We start from the raw sequence: 19,834 nt of genomic DNA on the forward strand, positions 1-19,834 counted from the left end.
TGCCCATACAATATATTGCAATATTTCTAAAAATAAATGTGAATTCATTTATTCAACAAATATATATTGAGTACCTGCTATGTGTCAGGCATTTTTCCAGGTTCTAGGGATTCAGCAGGAATCAAAACAGATAAAAATCCCTACCCTCCTGGAGCTTACATTCCATTGGAGGGAGACAGACAACAAATGAAATTAGTCAAATATATAGTTTATTAAGAGATGAAATATGCAGAGAAGCAGGGAGAGAGTTGGACCCGGGCACAGCGTTAGGCAGGATAGTTAGGGAAAGCCTCACTGAGAACGTGACATTTGAGTAAAGACTTGAAGGAGGTAAGGGAGCAAGCCAGGAGCATAACTGGGAAAAGAACATTGCAGGTAGAGGGAATAGGAAGTGCAAAGGCCCTGAGGCAGAATGTGTGCCTGATGTGTTGGAGAAGGGGGTAAGGGGAACAGTGTGTCTGGAGCAGAGAGAGTGAGGAGGAGAGTCGTAAGAGAAGAGCTTGAAGAGATATTTAACTACACACGTTTGTATGTGGATTTTTAAAGATCTGGAAGAATACCCAACAAACTCTTAACAGTAGTTGCTCCTGGGGAATGAGGAACATTCCTTTTTTTTTGAAGAGACATTCAGTTTTAATTTTATACACTGATGTATTGTTTGAATGGTAAAATAGATGGGTATGGCTTTTAAAATTTTAAATCGTTTTTCTTTTTTTCCAAAGAAGAATCAGAAAACAAAAGATCACATAGAGGTCTTGGTCATAACAAAAAACTAAATATAACTCTCCAAACGCACCAGTATTTTCACAGAAAGTGACTCAAGAACCTTTTGGTAAAATTACATATTGATATTACAGGAGTATTCTGAGTGTTAAAACTAATCACAATGACCTCAGTGCAATGAGTTCCATTTTAAATGGCCTGTTGTAACGACAGCTTCTCATTGATTTATTTACATCACACGTCTTGCTAGATTCTATAGCCTCTGACAGTGGATTTGCATTTACTTCTATTGAATTTAGGGAATTTGTATTTGAGAGTATTATGAGATGTCACCATTGTGATTCATTAAGCAAACTATCAGCCTTAATAGAAGCTAAGGATGCCCTGAAGCAAGTTGTTAGAAGAAATTGGCCAATACAACTTGTTAGATTCTTCATTCAACATGTAATTGCATATTCAACAAAAGCCCTTCTGGGTTCCCACTGAGACAACATCTCAGCTTATTCAACTGGCCTCCAGAAGATTGAGTTGAGATTTCACTCTGTCTGTCTCACTCTTTGCACATTTTTACTAGAATAGTTATTCTTTTCAAGAACTATGGGACCTCTCTCTTCCTTCCCCCCTCACTTCCTCCTTTTTTTTCTCTTTCCTTCCCAGCTCACATCAATATTTTTCCTCTGCCACATAAGTGGTTCATTTCTCTCCTCTCTACGAAATCCAACTGGTCTCTCTCTCTCACCTCTGCTCTGTCTTCTGGTTCCTTCTGTTTTCCTTTTCCCATGTATCTCTTTTTCTAATTTATATCAAATGTTCGTAACATGGAATTGAAATATATTTTAATAGATTTTTTACTCTTTCACCTTCTTTCCTTAAAAAGAAAAGAAACAGAAAAATCGGGAAAACACTGTAAACATGCAAAGAAATTAAAATGCTGTTCACTTATTTTTAAAAAAGAAAAAGAACGGAACATGAAGCTTGCCCAGGTGGATTCCTGTCACTGTAACTGAGGGCAAGGTGTGCACTGTACCAGGACTGGACTGTAGGTAACTCAGTGGGGTGTTGTTCTGGTGATCAACAGTAAGGCATTAATTAAGAGAGAACTTTTAGAAGAAGAATGATAAATATGGGATATCTGTGGTGCCAGTCGTCACTCCTGCGCCCATAACACACATTATGGACCAGTCACAACCCCGATAACAGACATTATGGACCAGTCACAACCCCGTCCCGCCTATTCTGGTTGCAGAGTCAGGATCTTGCTCAACACACCACTCCAGGCAGCCACTACCATTCACTGTGTTGAAGAGTGAAACTTCTTTATCATCCTGCTTTGGAAGAGTCTCTTCTAGAGTCATCTGACATTGAGGCTGGGCTGTACTACTTCTCCAAGACCACAAAGTAAAGACAGAAACAGTAAGTCTCTTTAGTCTTTGGGAAGCCCCTCAGAGCTATAACTTGGATGAGCCGGTCAGGGCTTTGCCCCAAGCCACCAAAATTCAATGGGAAACATTTGAAGGATTTTTAAATGTTCTGTAATTTTTCCTCCACCATCACTACCTCTCCAGCTGTAGGGGAGAGATTCCTCTGGCCAGACATAGACCCTTCAGTAGCTGATGTACTATATGGAAGGAACCAGAGAGCAGAGGTCAAGAGCAGGTTGGCCATGGTCTAGGTTCCCTGTCTCCTCGTCTGCCTCCTCTCTCCCATCCCACAGCCTGCATTGGCACACGCCTATTAGTTCAAGACCGCACTTCGTGTGTGCTGCCCCAGATCCCAATTATTGCTAAATGTACCTCGAGAGTTACTTAGTCTTTTTATACTGGAAAATGGAGCCAGTCTCACTACATGGTACCTCCTTTTCAGTGTGAACTGGAGAAGTCTTAGAACTAACATACAATTTGAAAATATGAGTCAGAAGCCTTAAAAATACCTGTCTGTTTAAACTAGTAATTCCAATTCTATAATAAATTAAAGAAAGGAATATTTAACCCCACACACAGAAATTGTTCATCGAGCGTTGTTTCTAACAGAGAAAATAAGAAACAATCTAAATCTCCACCAGGAAGAAACAAAAATTCCATACAGAGTACTGTGCAAAAACTTAACCCAATGATTGGTTTATCATATTTGCAATATATTGTTAAGCATTAGAGTAAAATTGCAAACAGCATAAACTCTATCATCTGTTTTTAAAAATACTGTATATGAAACAACCAAAAATATCTGTAAATAACACCAAAATATTACCAATGGTTATCTCTGAGGGGTGGGCTTATAGATTATTTTTATTTTCTCTTTTTTGCTTGTCAGTCAGTAGGTTCTATATTTTCCAAAATGAATGTATAAAACATTTTAAATATCAAAATACAATAAAAGTTTTGTTCATTTCATGAGAATTTCCCTTTCATTGGTGACTATACTGAGTGGGAAAGAGGATTGAGAATGCTTAAGGTGCCAAAGCACAATATTAACACATTCATTTCATCTTTTGAGTTTTTGTGGCTCTTACTACAGCGATTTTGGAAGGAGGAGAAGGACTGCATTTGAACTAGAGTCGCCCCAGGTTAGTAAAATCTTATCTGTTTCAATTCGGTTTATCTTGTGATTGATTTACGGGGCGGGGATGGTTTTTGTGTATTAATAATGCACCAGCTACTGAACAAGTGGTTGAGAGCAACACACGGACTTGAAATGAGAAAGTACTTTTTGGACAGTACAGCTCCGTACAAACACACAGTGTTGTTAAGGTATTGCTGTATAGGCCAAATTCTTCACCGGTTGAATTTTTAAACTGGACCTCTTGTATTCATGGAGGCACAACTTATGTCTGAGTAAGAAATAGAACGACCACAGCAGACACACATTTCTGACCATTTCTTGTGCCCCGAGTCTCCTGGAGAACTTAAATTAGCATGCTGTTCCACTGACTTCCTTCGTGTTGTAGAGAGAGCCTAAAAGCTTTATTTCTTCTGAGTAAAAACAGCACAAAGTCAAAACAGTTCGGGATAAAAGACAGACCACTAGCAAATCCCAGAAGATAGGTGAGTTTAGAGCAGTGGCTGTCACTGTGCGCGTCCTGCCAGCAGCAGCAGCCGCAGCAGCACCCAGGGCCACACCGTGACTTTCGGGAGCCAGGGACACTTTGGCCCTTATGTGTCCCTTCCTTTGTAAAAACAAAACAAAAAAAAAGAATTAATATTTTTAGACTGCATTGATATAAAGATGAATCTAGTCTAGGTTGGATTCATCATGATTTACTCACTATTATTATATTAATTATTTTTTTTCTGATTTTATGAGAGAAGAAAGTCAAAGCATTTTCATGGGCCCCTAGAAGTACAGTGTGCCCTGGGCACTGTGCCTGCTGTGCCTAACGAATCAGTTGGGCCCAGCGTCAGCTGGGAACTCGGAAATGCAAATTCTTGGGCCCTCCTCTACACTGAATGAACCAGAAACTCAGCACTGTGTGTTTGGACAAGCCCTCCAGGTGATGCTGAAGTGTGTTCAAGTTTGAGAACAACTGGTTTAGACAATTCAAAGCTAGATGGCAGAACCTTCCTCTGTAGAAGCTAAAAATTCTCTATAACTCCAGATTTTGCTGTCAGGATGGCCACATGAACTCCACTGCCTCGGGTCTGTTTTTAGAGGTCAGAGTGGGCTGTCGTCCTTTTGACTATTTGTCAAATTTGGTTTTATTACGTAGAAGATGTTTAAAGCCTTGAAAAGCAATGTGGTACAATGGACCCAACAACTTAGACTTTTTTATACTAGTGAATTTTATCTTGGGAGAGAAAAAGTCATCTACATTCTAGTTACACTCTACATATATCTACATAACGCGATACATGTGTTTTAAAAATCACTGCACTACGCGATGTCATGCAACAAAAACCACAGGCTTTATGAAGTTGGGGCGTGTCATTGTCAGGGACACATAAAAAACAAGAGATAGGGGGCCAGCCCAGTGGCGTGCAGTTAAGTGCACACGCTCCCCTTCTGCAGCCTGGGGTTTGCGGGTTCAGATCCCGGGTGCGCACCAACGCACCGCTTGGCAAGCCATGCTGTGGTGGCGTCCCATATAAAGTAGAGAAAGATGGGCACGGATACCAGCTCAGGGCCAATCTCCCTCAGCAAAAAAGAGGAGGATTGGCATAGAATGTTAGCTCAGGGCTAATCTTCCTCACCAAAAAAAAAAAAAAAGAGAGAGATAGGAATCTAATAAAAACAGTCATACAGTTTTCCCCATCTTAAATGATTAATAAATGCACGAATACTACAAAATTTATGGCATTTTATCTTGAAAGGGACGTGAATTTTGCTTGTGGAAGTGAGCAACAGAAGGATTGTAGTTTGTGAATTATTATGGAATGGTAGAGAGTTATCTGATGCTTGATAGAAAGATGTAACACTAAGTGTGGATGAATGTCGCTCATGACACGTGGTAAAATAACATAGCCGGCAGATGTTTGAGGTGTGTGCACCTGTGTGTTTTGTGTACTCACATGCAGCTTTGTTCATCTGGGTGCAGTTTTCTACATTCACATGGTATTTCTCTCATGTGAAATTGTGTATAAGCAAATGCAAATTTTGCATTATGCTCAAATTGTTCCCTAATGGAACAAATTCATATTCTCAAACAAGCATTATAGCAGAGCTGACTCTATGTGTGTCTGTGTAAGGTTATAGTACCATATATAAATTCCATATATAAATGTTATCCCTACATCTGAAAGCTGATTGTTGTATATTCTGTGAGTTCAATGTCATTGTTTTATATACAACATTAAGCATGGATGGATGAGTAGGAGACTGTGTGTGTGTGTGTGTGTCTATTTATGCTAATGTATGATAAAACCTATTAGAAGTAATAGTGCATTACTCAAATAGGATCCTAGGAAAATTAATTTGTATATCAATCCAAAAGATTTTAATTGTGAGTTTGATCAATATCTATACTTATTAATTCTAAAGAGTGACTGGCAATTAGATTAGCTTTTTTCTTAATTTTCCATACCAGAGAAGAATTGGGATTGAAATCATGTTTTTATTTATGATTGAAAATTGAGACACAAGCTTTGTTGATACACAAAAATAAATGTTTCTAGGTTCTTATAGTGTGATACCAGTCACAGCAGTTTTAATCTTTGCCCCAACAATTGTTTTAAGGAATCAAATAGGCAGTCCTTGCTTTTCATGGTCCTAACATACACAAATTTCAGTTACTATGGTTTAGTTAAACAACACCAGTCACCCAACAACTTGATTCAAGTGTCATTTACCATGGTACACTAGCTATGAGTAATTGCTTAAAGTCCAAACTTCACTACTAGCTCTTCAGTCCACAAATCACTATATAAATAACAGATTCAGAGGCTGGCCCGGTGGCACAAGCTGTTAAGTGCACACGCTCTGCTGCGGCGGACCGGGGTTCACCAGTTCGGATCCCGGGTGTGCACCGGTGCACCTCTTGGCAAGCCATGCTGTGGCGGCGTCCCATATAAAGTGGAGGAAGATGGGCACGGATGTTAGCCCAGGGCCAGTCTTCCTCAGCAAAGAAAAAAGGAGGATTGGCATCAGATGTTAGCTCAGGGCTGATCTTCCTCACAAAATAAATAAATAAATAGATTCGCATCATGATCAGCGACTAATCAAGTTAGCTCTTTCAAAGTTCGTCACTTTATTGGTCATGGCAGATCTGTTATTCAGTTCATGTCTAGACAGCAAAGCGTATAGTTGTGTTGCCTCCTTGTCTCCCAGTGATAAACCCATGCAGCCATTTTTGCAAAAACAAACAACTGGAAGGGGGAATTGGCCAACAAAGTTGAAAATGCAGCAGAGAAACAACAAGTGATAGCACTGGAAGTGCATTTTGACCTTAATGTAAACAGAGTTATGGAAGAAAGTAGCCTCCCAGGGGAAGGTTCACACTGCCAAAGTTGGAGAGACCCTAAATTTGTAGGTATAAGAACCTAGTGAAGGTAACTTATCAACATCAATGAGGAAATTGGTTGTGACAAAAAGGATGAGGATATCCCAGAGGAAGAAACACTGGCAAAAATCTCACATTGAAGGAACTATCAGAGATATTTCACAACATTGAAAATGCAAAGAATAAAATTTTGGAGTTAATGGAACCCTGAGAAGGGTGCGTGACCATTAGCTGAGGCATAGAAACGATGCCTGTTGCATATCATGTTATATGCAAGACCAAGACAAGTACTGTTCAATCTACTCTTTTAAGTTATTTTTGCAAAGAAATAAAACACCTTACTTCTCAATGTTTCTAATGTTTTAAATCATAGTATACTAAATAAGTGTTAGTTTTACTGCATTTTTTATTTCCTTATACATTTATAACCAAGAGTAAGATTAGTGTTACGTTAACTGTAACATTAACAGTAAAGTTAATGTTAATGTTTTGACAAAAGACTTTAAAGGTCACAGAACAATTTCTCCATTGATTATTAAGACAGCTTTGCACATTGCAGCTTTTTCCTTTTTTTACCATCCTACACTATGCAAAGTGAGGATTGCCTGTATAACCAGTGGAAAATGTGAATTTACAGTTATTTCTGGACTATCAACAATAATGTGTGAAAAAGATGTTAATTTTTTAGAGGAATGCTGTCAAGTTATTGAAAAGAATTCTGTCCCATCAGCTGTGCAAAGTCTTAGAATCAAGCTAACCAATGTTCACTGAATTTTCCCGTTAAAAACATTTAATTCAAATAAATATTTTGGAAACATGTTATACGATTTGCAGACAGCAGACAGTTCTTGCCACCTGGGAAGAATGTCTAATGTAAATAAGATAGACACTTGTAACATCTCCTTAGCAATAGGATACTATGTTACGATTATAAAAAAGAAAAAAATTAAGCAAAACTAATAGCTTTGGAATAATAGTTCTTTATGGATGTTTTGTAAATTACTACTAATCTACCTTGGGCTGAGCTTGCTTTGAGAAAAGTACTACCAATTGGGGCTTTAAGCATTATCCTTTTAATAATTACCTCCTCTGCCTCTATGTATAATTTAGAGATCTGGTAGTTCCCTTTAATCAGATGACTAGCCTCATCTTTAATCAGTTGTGTAAGTAGGATTTTCAGATAGGTTATTACCTAGATTTACACACAACTGCCATGCTCTGAATTTCACATTGAACACTAGGCGCTGGCTTTTACTTGGAAGTCAAGTTCAACTGGAAAATAATCAACCTTTGGAGTACAAGCTCTATTTCTCCCACCAAACATTTACTGTTAGTATGTGGTTCAACACATCTTACTACATTGAGATTGTGAGAATTTCTCTTTTTTAATGTTGTTTATCGCAAGTAACTGTTTGTGTTCCCTACAATTGTGCCTACATTTTCACAACAAATAATCAGGAGAAAAGCAAAATATTTCACTAATAAATCAGTTGTTTACTCTGTACAAAACTCAAAAATCAGTTTGAGTTCCCTCCCTTTTTCCCTCTTACAAAATGACAGCAGTTTTTACTGGAATGATTGAATTATCATGTGTTTTGACATTGTGTAGATATCCCCTCAGCCAGCATTAGGCCAAATGTTAAAAGAAACCTAAAACTAAGACAAATTATTTAAAGATTTCTAAACTGCCACATTTTTATAGTGTGAATGATTGATTGAAATTTGTTGGGATTCCAGGAAAACGAAAACCATCTCAATGAAAGCAACGCACAATTGAATATTTATAAGGTAATTGGCAATTCTGCAATATGTTTGCTTTAGCAGAAGCAATTAAATATAAAATAACAAAAATAGAGACTTGTACACAAGAGTGTGGAAAGAATAGACGGAGGAAAAATAGAAGTGGAGTATATTAAATTACAAGGCCATTTGTTTATGTTTCTATAATATCTTCATCAGAGATGATTAACATAGAACTTGCAGAGTGTTCCATCTATAAAATTCACTTGTATGGTATTCACATTTTCCATATTCAGAAATCTAACTCTGATTTTGAAGAACCAGAAGGAAATTATGACTATAACTGTATAAAGCTGCATACTTAAGCTGGGTTCTCTCAGGAAACATTAGACGCTAATGCTTATAATCAGCCTGCCTGGCCTGTGTGGGGCCACTTTGGTACCAATGGGAATGTTTAGTGGCAAATTGTGACACGAACATTACAGTTGAGCAAGCCAAGTGGCTGTTACCTCTGAGTTGTCAGATGTAGAACACCGTTCCACAGAGGACAGAAAGGAAATGGCATTCTCTTAAGTTTCTATAGCGTGACAAATTCTCTGCCACTCACAGCCTATACATTATTTTATTTAAGATCTTCACACCAACCTCGTGCAATATGTCTACTGTGTTCATTTTATAGATGAAGAAACTAAGACTCAAAGGGGTTATTTGATAAATAAATCTTCCAAACAGAAAGTTGAATGGAAAAAGCAAGTTAGAGTGGATATCCACATGTTAACATAATTTATGGACTTTTTTCAAAACATACCAAACAATAGTACTTATTGTCTAGAAATAAATACATATGTAGTAAATGTTTAAGGATATGGGCAGGAATGATAAACACCAAATTCACAATGGTTCTTTTCTGCTGGAGGAAAATGGGGTCAGACAGAGTGCACAGGGGCTTCTGCTCCATTGCTATGTTTTATTTTTAAGCTAGGAATTAAGCATATGGGTAATCATTATATCATTCTCTACACATTGTTGTTTGGCTGAAATATTTTGTAAGGATTTAAAAAGCAAGAGAGGTTCAGCAACTGGCTGAAAGTCCTACCTATTAAAGAGGAGTCAGAGCTGGATTCTCCCCCCAGGTCTGCAGATGCTAGAGGCTGCATACTCTTTGCTCAGCCTTAACACTTTGCACCAGCTGGGCAATGCTGAAGTCTTCTTGGGGAAATACAGTCTGTCTAGGAATGAAGGGGTTGTGACTATGCACCATTGAACAGTGATGGAGTAACGATGAAGAAACCGAGTGGGCCTGTGTTTTATGGTGAAAAGATCCCAGGCCACTTAGAGGAAAGGGAAAAGCTCACCAGAGCCCCTTTTCTTGTTTCCGTTGCTGCTGCTGCTATATTCAAGCTCTCCCAGACTATGGAACAATATATTATATAAAAAAAATTAGCTAGCTTATTAACCACTTCAATATAGTAAGGAAGGTAAGCAAATAAGCTGTAAAATTCCATCACAATCATAATTCTTCTTAGTGATAATGTCTACGAAGAACTGGATGCTGGCTGCAAAATTAATTTGTGATACACTTTTAAAGTGCTGCTATATTAAAGTTCTTAAAATTGACTTCACAGAATGTTTCTCTTCTCCCCATTCCTCCCTCCCAATCACTTATACAGTTCACAGAGAACTCCGAACAGAATTGAGCCTGGGAAACATATGTCTTTACATATTGTAGTGTACACTATAGATTTATTATCTCTGACTCAACTGATCAGTATATTCCTAGCACCTAGCATAGAGGCTGACATATGGTAGGCGGTCAATAAATACTTGTTGAATTGAATATGAGAAATATTATCTGTTTGCATTATTTATTTTTGTAAGGGAGGCAGCAGAGTATAGTGATCAAGTCTTAGCAGAGTCAGTGGTTGGGCAGAAGGCCAGGGGAGTCACTCCACCTCTCTGGACTCCTTGCTCACTACTTATGGCACTTTGGACAAACCACTTAACCTCTCTAACTCTCAGTTTCAGCTTCAGAAAAATTGGGATAATGTTGATGCCTTTCACTTCAGTTTGTTGCAAGAATTAAATGAAATAAAACCTCTAAAGTGCTCAGAACAGTGCTAAGTACATAGTGCTCAATAAATGTTAGCTGGTGTTAAGATCATTTTTGATTCCCGTATATACCCTTTATTTTGTTTGAGAGAAGTAGACAGTGTTTACGTGGTGTTGCTCTCTGAATAGGTTTATTTAAAAAAAAAAAAAAAGCCTTATGGAGCTTCTCATCTTTTTTTTTCCTTATCAAAATTTCTGTTTCTCAACAGCAAAGTCACCGTTCCCCTACTATTGCAGAAGAAAAATGACTTTAATCTCAAAGGCAACATTAAAAATAGAGAAAAAGAAAACAAATCAATAAAGGCAAAGGTCATAGAAACAGATGATTCGAACATACAGCAATCCTCCTGAGCATTGGAGTTATACACACGGGTTTAAAAAGAAATACTCAGATAGGCAGGACATCTGGAAGAGAAATTGCCAATATCCACACAATTTTACATGTCAAAGTTTTTAAAGAAGCTGTGTAACTGAAAAGCCTTGAAATAAAAAACTAGGTCCAAAGATTTCATTTTCTAGCAATGTGTTTTCCTCTCCACAGGAGCCAGATTAAATATTCTCATGCACAATCACACATGTATACTCACAGTCCCTCTCTCTCTCTCTCTCTCTCTTTCTCTCTCTCACACACACACACACGCATACACCAAGCCCTGAATCAGTTATATTCCCCACCATGGAGAATTAAGAGGTTGCTTTAGGAGAAAATAATGAGATAGCAAGGCTGAGGTTGGGGTAAGCATGTTATTTCTTATTACTCCTGTTCATCATCAGATATGGCCAATGTCAGTCATTATAAAATATTTATTTCAGTCATCTTCAGGAGTTTTTTTATATATAGGAAGAAGTTATGGAAATTTATCACTTAGGACAGCAGCTTGGAAACAATTTTACCATGATCCCCAATAAGGAATACATTTCATTGCAACCCAAGTGTTCTATGTTATTTCATTTTTTAAATGTTGGTTGTCACCTACTAAATTTATTTTCACAATCCACTAATAGGTCACGACCCACTGTTTGGAAACACTGTCTTAGGACAGTGTTCCATTCAAACTTTCTCACTAAAGTACCTGGAGCAGTAGGGGAGAGGGAATTTTGGGGGGGGAGGGGGTGGTTTGTGGGGAGAGAGAAGGTTGAGAGAAGGAATATAAGGGTCTTGCCCAAGTGAAAAGTTTCTTTGAAGTTTCTTTATTTCGCCTTTAAGATTTATCCAACTTTGGCATTAGACACCAAACAAGACCATTACTTTTCTATAAAAGATTTTAAATCTCCCAATATAATAAAACAGATGCTCCCAGAGACACATGCTCTGTTATCCTGGGGCTACTTCTCCTGCTGAGGATATGCACATTGCAGTCTACAAAGCAGGCTGTCTTGGTTGATAAATTTATCCCCAGATCTTACGTGAATTTGCCACAGGCTCAGGCTTTTGACTGTGTGACAATCATTCAGCACAGGTCATGTGGATGATCTCACTGGGAAGATGAGGACATTCCCTTTCAGTCAATGAAGGCATGTCTGAGTGTGGGCCTTTGCCTTTCTCTGGCACTTCTGGGCCTGATGGCTGGAAAGGTGAGAGCCTAACTTGATGACTCAGACCCTCATTAGCCCACACCACACACGCAGAGCCTCCAGGCAGCTGCTGTGGCAGGAAGGGCACAGGCGGTGCTAACGAGATCACCGTGCAATGGGCTAAGAGGACTTGGTCATGATGAGCCAGATGATGAATGTGGAGCCATAGAATCAATCATTTTGAAGGGAGAACATGTTAATTCTTCTTTTTCCATGTAATTGGCTTGACAGCAGCTTTACGTCATCCTTCCCCTGAATCAGCCATGACCAACATCACAGTGGGCCAGAAAGAAAATGGAGCAAAGAAGTAAATAAACCAAGAAAGGGGAACCTTTGGCATTTTTTAAGCACTTCCTTTTCTTACTTGGTCTCAAAGGATCTCAGTGGCTGTTTGGGACCCAACGATGAGATGAAGTGATGTAGGTTCTGTTTTCTCAAAGAGAAACTCTCTGAAAGCTTAAACTTTTCCTTTGTGAAATGACACCCAGAAATCTGGTTTTAGGTCTCTGCATAAATTAAAAAAAAAAAAAACCTCAATGGAAACCCAAGACAGATCTCGTTGATTAAACTATAGCTGTATATAGTTTAGTTACAGATTCAGATATAGATAGATATAAGCAATGGGCTTAAGCAAAAAACTTTGTTTCATAAACCCAAAGTGAAAGATTGCTGCAATAAACCATTTAAATGTGAGTATAAAGTTTAAGTCTCTCTCTCTTTTTCTTCTACTATGCTGGCTGTTATTCCCAACCATAAACCGGCTCCTATAACTAAGGTAGATTTCAGCAGAATGCCTTAATGCGGTAATAAAAAGGACCCTGAAATCTGAAAAGCCAAGCCTCTTCTGTTTAAAAGTACTAGGGTTTTATTTCTTTCATCATTAAAGGAATAAAATACATGGGTGGAAATCTGGATTTTTGGGAACTTGAACGCTGTGTTTCTCTAGCTGAAGACATAGTCATGAATCCTAAGTTGAAGGAATTATTTCAGGCATAAGTAGCTGTCATAATAATATTTAATTACCCTCCAGAAAAAAAAAATACTTAGATTGGCTGCAGAATTTGAACATGAAATTATCAAATATAGGGACATGAATCTTGTTGCCCTCTGGTATATTTCTGTCTGCCAAATACATTAAAATCTTGGATTCAAAATGTATAATTGAAAATGTTTCATCTGAGAATTTTTTTTTAATATATGAAATAAAAAAGTCAAATCAGATAGCAAAACTATCTGGTTAAAATATTTTAAAAATATTGGATCACATATAAGTATTCTGTTGGATGACTTATGAAATATCATTAGATGACATGAAAATACTGAAGCTTTAAAATGCAAGTTTGATTTTTTCAGGCAACATGCATACAAGCATGGAGAGGGAAAGGCTATCATTTTTGTCTCTTTATCCAAACTCCATTCCTATACAGGGCTTCGCCTCTGACCAGAAAGCCTGACGCCATTACCAGCCACCTACTAAGATTTTTAATATCTGGAAAGTAACTGAAGCCTGTACAGATCACTGGTGTGTGGTAAAGTTAGATTGGAAGCAGATTATCAGGGACATTAGCATGCCCTAGAAATCACCACGCTAATTTTAAAAAAGGTATTTACTTTTTTACTTTTATATAGCATTTTCCGATATATTCACTCATTTTGACAATAATGTGAAGTAAGAAATATCATGCCCATATATTAAATGAAGAAATTGAGACAGAGAGCTGTGTTGTTCTCCAGGCTAAGTAATATCTCCTCTTATAAATTTTCATAACACCAAAACCTTTCCTTTATAGCTGCTACCAAAGTGATAATTAATCAATAATGTCTATCTCGCTGCCTCCACCATGAACTTCCTGAGAGCAGAGACCTTGTCGTCCTTGTTCATCACTAAATTTCAAGTACCTAGCACAATGTCTGGCACAGAAGGGGTGCTCACAAAAGATCTGCTGATTGAATGAATGTATGAGTAACATTTTCCCAAGTCCCACAGGAAATAATGGACAGAACCAAGATCTGAACCTCTGTCTTCGACTGGAAATCCCTTGTTCCTTCCACTCTGTCAACGTAAGGGCAAATGCTGTGTCTTCGTAACAGCCTTTCAAGACTCAGAAGCTGGCGCTCTGGAGAGCTAAATGGAAGCCAGACCTTGTGGGAAGATACAGTTAAAGAGGATATTCGTATACAAAGTCTCCAGAGATCCCAAATCATCCTTGTAGGGTTTTGGAGCTCACCATCCTCTGCACAAAAGAAGGCATGTAAACCCTTCTTTACTGTCAGTGTGTGGAAATAAGTGTTTGACTTTTTCTCAAAGTGTATCCTGAGGATGATCTGATTCAGAAACACGTTTGTATTTCATAAATATAAGGTTTTCTGAGTCATCCCAAATAGACTGAGAAAGACTTCTCAGGCCAGGAATCTACAGTTTTAATGAGTTCCCCAGGTGTTCCCATGCACACTAAAGTTTGAGCAGATTTAGCTGCAGGAAGAGATTGAGCTGCTGTCACAGGAGTGTGGGGTCAGTGGCCTGGCTGCCCGTTCATGGAAGTTTAACAATGGCTAAAGACTCCAGCCAGGGTGATTGAAACACATCATGGAGAAAACTGAACTGAATGGATTGTCCTGCTGCCTTTGTGACAAAGTTAACTCAATTTGGGGGTCAATCCAGTTTAAGTGAATGAACCAGCAGACAGAGAATGAAGGCTGCTCCTCCGTCACGTCTTCATGGATCCAGCTAGCCCTCGTTCATCACTGATCATCTCAATTCCAATGGGATGGCTCCTAATAGCCCATTGTCTCTCATTGCTGTTATTTCAGGTGTCTCTCCAATCACATTAAAGTATTACATCTTGTACCTCTTTGTCTTCCACAGAAGTGACGCTAAACATACAGTAGGTAGACACTAACATCTTGTTGATTATTACTCAGATAACGCAGCCTAGTGTCTCAAAGGCTTATGGTTAAAAGAGGCATATTCGAGGATCTGTGCTCTAGACACTCTATGAAGTTTCAAATCCCATCCCTTCTCCTTAGATCTCTATACCTCTATACCCAGCTAATTGACTGACTGATTTAGTTTCCTCATCTGTAAAAATGAACATCATAATAATATTTAGTTTAGAGGGTTATTGTGAGGATTAAACAAAATCTGCTCTGCCAAGCACAGCCCCTGAAATTTAATGAGTTTAATCAATGCTAGATTTTTATTATTTAATTATTATTGCTATTAATATTTTTTAATATTATTCTAAAGAATTCAAAAAATTATTCTAAAGAATCATTTAGATTCTTTTAACACATACTCTAAAGAATTCTAAATCATTATCAAAATATTTAAATTGTTACTCTTTACATTACCATTATTATTATTATTTATCAATAATTACATTGCTATTGTTATTATCAGTATAGCTTAATGGTGGAGAGTGCAGATTCTGGAACCAGACTGCCTGAGTGGGGATTCTGGTTCTACCAGGTACTAGCTATGTGACTTGAGCAGTTACTCAATTACTATCTTCCTTAGTATTCCTATCTGAAAAATGGGAATAATAATAGTACCCACCTCACGGAGTTGTGAAGATTATGTCGATATTCATATAGCGCTTAGAACAGTGCCTCCATATGATAGGAACTACATGTGTGAGCTAGTACTACTTCTACTCACCACTATTACTATTAATAAAGTGAATCTTCTAACTGTTCTCAAAACACACCTTGATTCAGCTTGGTCTGGGCCAGAGCTAACTCTTAAACGAGAAATAATCTTTTTTTTTTTGGTGAGGAAGATCGGACCTGAGCTAACATTCCTTGTCAATCCTCCTCTTTTTGCTGAAGAAGATTGGCCTGAGCTAACATCTGTCCCCATCTTCCTCTATTTTGTACATGGGATGCCGCTACAGCATGGCTTGATGAGTGGTGCGTCTGTCCGAACCCAGAATCCGAACCCGTGAACCCCGGGCCAGTGAAGCAGAGTGCACGAACTTAACCACTAAGCACCAGGCCGGCCCCAGAGATATTCTTAAATGAGCAATATTTGTCAAACTATCTTTCTCAATATTCAGTTTCTGGACTCCTGTGTGCCAGCCGGAGCTTTCAGAGCCACATCTATGTTGCTTCCTAAGTTCCAAGGGCAACAGAGGTGGGAGAAGGGCAGAGCCAGCAAGGGCGTTCATACCAAGGTGGGAGTTGAAATTCTAACTCATCTCTTAATCCCCCTGAATGCTACCAGTTTGGCCCTGTTGGGAGTTACCGTCTGGCCCTGACTTGCTTCCTGAGACTTGGCAAATGGAGAGCTGTCCTTGCCAGTCACCCTGACCACGTGCATTTCACGGCTTCTGTTTTCACTGAATCACAGGACAGGAATGGAACAGGGTGAGGCAGAACCTTCAGAGAGAGGACATGAAACGTGCGGATCTCAACTAGGAGAGTGCCCTGGGTTGGAATCCAGACTCCTCTAATTATCATCTCTTTAATCTTAGGTGAGTCTGTTAACCTCTCTGAGACTCAGTTTCTTGATCTATAAAACCGTTTGATTTAATATGTACCTCATGGAATTATTGCAAAAATTTGATTAGTTAATTAAGCTATTTGAAAGCCCATTACCAAAATGTCTGGCCCTCAATAAACCTTAGTTGAATTTGAATCTAAATCTAAATCCTTTGGTAGCCAGGCTCCAGAAAAGTCCTCATTTGACCTTTGGCAGCCTCTCTAGAAGAGGATCATTGTATGTTGCCCACAAACATGCCCTCATCTGCCAGGGCAGATTCAGATATGTATTTGCATTTTCATTCTGTTTAATCCTTCTCCAAAGAGACCTACCCACCCCATACTCCTCCTCTCGTATCTAGTGGGGACCTCGCCTCTAAATGTACAGCTTCTTCCAGCCCTGCCGTGTGCATCTGTATTTTCAGCCAACACTTCTACTCTTCCTCATCCGTCCCGCCCCCCGCACCAGCCCTCTGGTTGTTCTTTCTTACTTTGTCCCTGTAACATAACCTTGTTCCTTTGTAAACAAACTCCATTATCTAGGCACTGTGGGAAATGTAAAAGTGAAATTCACCACTGCTGCCTACCTCAGCTGTCTAAGCCTTTTTATTCTCTCCAATCCCTCCCCTCACAGTTCCCAGTCTTGGCACATCTTTCAGGCTGCTGTATGATATATGATTGTTTCCGCATAATTTTCCACAATCACATTTTAGGAAAAAACATTTTTTTCTTACCCATAGAACTGTACCTTGAAATCATTACACAATGCTTCTAACTATGAATTTTTCTTTTAAAAAGCTGGTAGTAAGAAACAGTTGAAGGTTTATAGCTAAATCTATGAAAACTTAGTGTGCATGTGAAAGATAAAATAGCGAGCAGTCTTTTGGCATACTTCATAGGGCTCTGTGGCTAGGATTTAGAATAAGAATGGACTTTTTCTTCAGATGAAAGCCCATTTATGTTTTTCTTTTAGCTAGGGAAATAGTAGCTTCCTTTAGCTAGGTGAATAACTTTAGAGAAAAAAGGAAAAAGATGTTTCAAAGTTGATAACTTAATATTATCAGATGCATGTGAGTGTCATCATTTAAGGCAGAATTTAATGTTGAACAATGTATTGATCCACCTCTTGGAGACTGTTACATGATTTTGATGTTCCACAAAACTGAAATTATACTCTCTGACAGCCTGAGATATTGCCTTCATGGAGTTACTAACAATAAGGTTTTGTTTGGTATAAAGTGCTTCATGCATGTCTTTTTCTTTTATTTCAACTTGTCTCATGAAGGAAGCTGCCCAATTCTCTTTTGTCACAAGTGGAGAAATCTGTATTGATAGTTCATACATACAGAAAGTGTGTGATGCTTTGGGTCCTGGGTAGACAAGTCTAATGCATTCCATTCCTTACACTGTCAATGCTGGCATGCTAAGATGCTCTTTAGCACTGTAAATGCTGAAAATGATGTCAAGCCTAGACTTGGCGTCTGGCATAGCTGGTCTCTCTCTACTCCAAGATCACTGTTGACGCTGCTACTGGAGCTGTCTTTTAAACTCAAAGATCATGTCACTGTGTCACTTAAACTCCTTTAGTAGCACCAACAGTGTAGAGCACATGTCCATCAGCATGCCCCCCACAACCCTTCCCAAGCACCTGCTGACCTCTCTTTCCCTTTCCAGTTTCCTCTCCCACCACCCGCCACTTTGAATGTGATGTGCCAGCCCAACCAAACCATGTGTGATTCCCTGAACACATCAAGTCCTTTGGTTTCCATGCCTTTTCATCATGGTCCTGGAATATTCCTCCCTTGATCATACACCCACCACCACCCATCTCTTTCTTTCTTTTTTTTATTGAGGAAACCAGGGTTTACATTATATAAATTTCAGGTGCACATCATTATATTTTGATGTCTGCATAGATTACATCATGCTCACCACCCAAAGACTAATTACAATCCATCTCCACACACGTGAGCCTATTCGCCCGTTTTGCCCTCCTCCCTCCCCACTTCCTCTCTGGTAAGCACCAATCCAATCTCTGACTCTATGTGTTTGTTTGTTGTTGTTTTTGTCTTCTATTTATGAGTGAGATCATATGGTATTTGACTTTCTTCCTCTGACTTATTTTGCTTAGCATAATACCCTCAAGGTCCACCCATGTTGTCACAAATGGCAAGATTTCATCTTTTTCTATGGCTGAGTAGTATTCCATTGTATATATATGTATATGTGCACATATACATATATATACATATATATAGCACGTCTTTTTTATCCATTCATCCTTTGATGGGCACCTAGGTTGCTTCCAAGTCTTGGCCTTTGTGAATAATGCTGCAATGAACATAAGGGTGCATATATCTTTACACATTCGTGTTTTCATGTTCTTTGGGTAAATATCCAGCAGTGGAATAGCTGGATTGCATGGTAGTTCTAGTCTTAATTTTTTTTTTTTTGTGAGAAAGCTCAGCCTTGAGCTAACATCTGTGCTAATCCTCCTCTTTTTGCTGAGGAAGACTGGCTCTGAGCTAACATCTATTGCCAATCCTCCTCCTTTTTTTTCCCCAAAGCCCCAGTAGATAGTTGTATGTCATAGTTGCACATCCTTCTAGTTGCTGTATGTGGGACACGGCCTCAGCATGACCCGACAAGCAGTGCGTCGGTGCGTGCCCGGGGTCTGAACCCGGGCCGCCAGTAGCGGAGCACGTGCACTTAACCGCTAAGCCACCGGGCCAGCCCTCTTAATTTTTTGAGGAATCTCCATACTGTTTTCCTTAGTGGCTGCACTAGTTTACACTCCAACCAGCAGTGTATGAGTGTTCCCTTTTCTCCACATCCTCTCCAAATTCCTTAATAGTGATGTTGAACATCTTTTCATGTGCCTGTTGGTCATCTGTACATCTTCTCTGGAAAATTGTCTGTTCAGGTCTTTTTCCCATTTTTTAATTGGGTTGTTAGTTTTTTTGTTGTTGTTGAGATGTATGAGTTCTTTATGTATTTTGGAGTTAATCCCTTATCAGATGTATGGTTTGCAAATATCTTGTCCCAATTGTTAGGTTGTCTTTTCTTTTTGTTGATGGTTTCCTTTGCTGTGCAGAAGCTTTTAGTTTGAGGTAGTCTCATTTGTTTATTTTTTATTTTCTTTCCCTTGCCTGGTCAGACAAGGCACTTGAAAATATGCTGCTAAGACTGATGTCAAAGAGCATACTGCCTATGTTTTCTTCTAGAAGTTTCATGATTTCAGGTCTTACGCTCAAGTCTTTAATCCATTTTGAATTAATT

The 19,834-nt window shown here is 38.8% G+C and overlaps 1 long non-coding RNA gene across 3 annotated transcripts in view; it reads right to left on the reverse strand.

Annotated features, from left to right (window-relative positions):
- Positions 1-19,834, reverse strand: part of LOC147913763 (uncharacterized) — a 105,189-nt gene that overhangs the window by 24,973 nt on the left and 60,382 nt on the right. The window contains exon 6 of one of the 3 annotated variants that reach the window (XR_015556395.1): positions 11,705-12,582. The exons of the other annotated variants lie outside the window; for them this stretch is intronic. This is a non-coding gene — a long non-coding RNA (uncharacterized LOC147913763). Of the gene's footprint in view, positions 1-11,704; positions 12,583-19,834 lie in introns of those variants that run through there. 3 annotated transcript variants of the gene reach the window in all.

Source organism: Ceratotherium simum, chromosome 25 (assembly GCF_057802395.1).
Source record: "Ceratotherium simum simum isolate JZ-2026a chromosome 25, ASM5780239v1, whole genome shotgun sequence".
Classification (NCBI taxonomy): domain Eukaryota; kingdom Metazoa; phylum Chordata; class Mammalia; order Perissodactyla; family Rhinocerotidae; genus Ceratotherium; species Ceratotherium simum.